The following is a 3453-nucleotide window of genomic DNA, read 5'->3' as shown; positions in this document are numbered from 1 at the left end:
CAGCCTACACAGGGAAGCTAATATTGAGTTGGTTCCCCCTTTGCTGCTCTGTGACTGTCTGTGGTTGTATATCAGCTTTTGAAGCAGAAAAAACTTGTTAAAATCAATGTGACGCCAACAAAACAGAAGTTAAAGCAGATAGTGCAGCAACATGCAGTTCCTTGTGGAAATCGTTTAATCGGAAGAGGGTTCATTTTATAACAAGATTTCAATCTAAAACACAGTTCCAACATAGTAAAACAGCATTTGATGAAAAAGTTTACAACTTGTGTACTGCAAGTGTGAGAATGGCTTCCCAAGAGTTCAGACATGAGTCCCATTGAGGCCATATGGGATTATCTGGAAACAGACAACAAGAGGAACCCAACTAACCTTACATAACTGTGGAATGTACTGAAGGATATTTGGCACAACATTCCTGGAAGAGTGCTTCAGTCAGATACAGGAGGCATAGGTGAAAGAGTGATGGCACTCAAGAAGGCAAAGGGGGGACACAAAGTCTTGAATGATACGATAAAATGACACTACTTGTCATTTTCGGAAGCAGTTTGTTACACGTGCATTTATAAAGAATGTTGATTCACAATAATGTACACATATGACTGTGATCACTGATAATTTGATGAATTTGACCGAAAGTACAACTTTGGAACAACCCAAAGTCTTGCACAGCACTGTATGTGTGTGTGTGTGTGTGTGTGTGTGTGTGTGTGTGTGTGTGTGTGTGTGTGTGTGTGTGTGTGTGTGTGTGTGTGTGTGTTATATATTGTTGCGGGCCGGAGGTCCGGTGGCGAGAACGACCACTAGGTTGCGGAGGTTACGTCATCTCCCACCAGGCTCTCCGGAATAGTAGGCCGTCCCTCTCGGATAATTCTCTGAGGCGGCGGCTCGCTTAACCGACCGTGGACGCCAATACCTCCATCGCGTAGCATAGGGTCTTTTTGTCAAGAACCAATTTACCTAATTAACTATGTGGCGTCGTCTACTGGGGAACCACGCCCTCAGTACGCCTTGCCCGAACTGGACCACTCTACCGACTACCGCCTGCCAACTAAGTTTCCGGTTCGGATGCAGCGAGCGGATCTGCCAATGTCGTACCGGCGACAATGAACGGATTATCGGGTATAAACACCTGGCTAAAAATCAGATCCGAACCATGCTGGACCAATGAAAGAAACAATGGAAACGAACTGGGAACATGTCCACAGTAATTTACTTACGAAAAAGAAGACACAGCGCAAGATTTATCGCGGAATATACAAGCAAGAATTTACAATGTTCAAAAACACATACAGTTTCTACTTACAAGACGGGCCCACACACTCATACGCACACTCAGATGATTTATTAAAAGACCCCCGCAGCCAGAGAGGGAGAGACGAGCTTGGGGTCGCAGTTCGCTTGGGTACTTGCACGTTGAAGGGAGGGGGTGCTCCGCGGTGTGGCACCTGCTAATGGTCGTGCGGCTCGGCCCACAGTCACACACGTGGGGCTTGTGCCAATGGAGGAACACGAGCGGAGCAGTCGGAGTCCCAGGGCGGAGATCAGGGTCGCAGACGGGACCCAGGAAAACTCCAACGAACGCCAGCCAAATGCAGAACTCCACTCAAACGCCCCAGACTACAGCTCAAACCACATGACGCATACCAACCAACTTAACTCCTCCAAAAAAAGTAAAACTCTGAGGATCGCATCGTATTTTTATGGACCTCCCTGAACAGGGCAGGGTCTCATTGAAACAGACGTCACCGTCTGCCCCGATTGGACAGGGTCTTCATGGGGTCCGCCCTTTCTGGGCGGGGCCTCGGCCAAACCGGGAGGCCCCCCCCCCTCCACGCGTGTGGACTCATCAAGGGGAAGATCCAACGTTGAAAAGGAACGTTTGTTGAAGTGCAAAGGAATGGTGGACTGGACGTTTTTGCTCTGTTTGCTGTGGCCAGCGAGGCAAGGGTTGCAAGCGCTAGAAGGTACCGTGGTTGGTTGTTGGATGTTCTGTTGGATGATCGTTGGAGGGTCCGTTGGATTGTTTGTTGGATGGTCTGTTGGATGGTTTGTTGGATGGTCATTAGATGTAATAATGTACCTCAAAGGACATCGCAACACACACCTTGATTCTCCCACCAGACCAAAGGAAGGGACCTGCCTCACATGCACGTAATGGGATAACTGACTCTTGGGACATCTGTATGTTTGAATGCATATGGTTTACAGATCTGTAACAATATATATGTATATACATATATATTGTTACGGATCTGGAAACCATATGCATTCAAACATACAGATGTCCCAAAATTCAGTTATTCCGTATATGTGCATATATATACATATATGTATCCATATCAATGCATATATATACATATATGTATCCATATCAATGCATATATATGCATATATGTATCCATATCAATGCATATATATGCATATATGTATCCATAAATGTATATATATATATATATATATATATATATATATATATATATATATATGTTTATACATATATATATAAATATATTTATATATATATATATATATATATATATATATATATATGTTTATGCATATAAATGTATACATATATTCATAAATATATATATTTATATATATATATATATATATATATATATATATATATATATATATGTATAAACATATAAACATATTTATTTATGTATGTATGTGCGTATGCCTGCCTGGTGTTGGCTTTATGGTTAGGGTGGTGGGCTTGGGATATACTGTCTATATATATATATATATATATATATATATATATATATATATATATATATATATATATATATATATATATATATATATATATATATATATATATATATATATATATATCTTCTTCTTCTTTCGGCTGCTCCCGTTAGGGGTCGCCACAGTAGATCAATGATCCGCATAATGACTTGGCACAGGTTTTACGCCGAATGCCCTTCCTGACGCAACCCTGGTCGCCTCTTACGACACACAGGGATATGGTACACCTATTCTAACCGGGGTATACACTGGGCCCAGTACACTGGTACTCATTTCGCCGACCTCGGAAAGATGGCAGGCTGAGGAAGGATGCCGGATGCCCTTCCTGACGCAACCCTGGTCGCCTCTTATGGCTATGTATGGCTTATATATATTTATATAGCCTGGTGTTGGTGTAGTGCAGGGGTCGGGAACGTGTGGCTCGCGAGCCAGGTATGGCTCTTTTGATGATTGCATCTGGCTCACAGATAAAATTGGAGTTTGAAACTTGGAAAGCCCAATATTTCTCGCAGAAGCTTTACCTATAGTTTGAATGGTGTCGTGCTTGATTCACGTGCAGGGCTGAACTTGGCAGAAGGAGAGAAGAAAAAACACCTCCGAATTGTCTGAAGCGGTTTTTGTTTCGTCCAGTCATGCGGCCGACGCGAGTAGTGATTTCGGTTCCTCCAATGACGTGCCGCCGCCGAGACG

Source organism: Eptatretus burgeri, chromosome 18 (genome assembly GCF_056783735.1).
Source record: "Eptatretus burgeri isolate ZD-2024b chromosome 18, Ebu_testis_v1, whole genome shotgun sequence".
Classification (NCBI taxonomy): Eukaryota; Metazoa; Chordata; class Myxini; order Myxiniformes; family Myxinidae; genus Eptatretus; species Eptatretus burgeri.
This window is presented reverse-complemented; position numbering follows the sequence as displayed.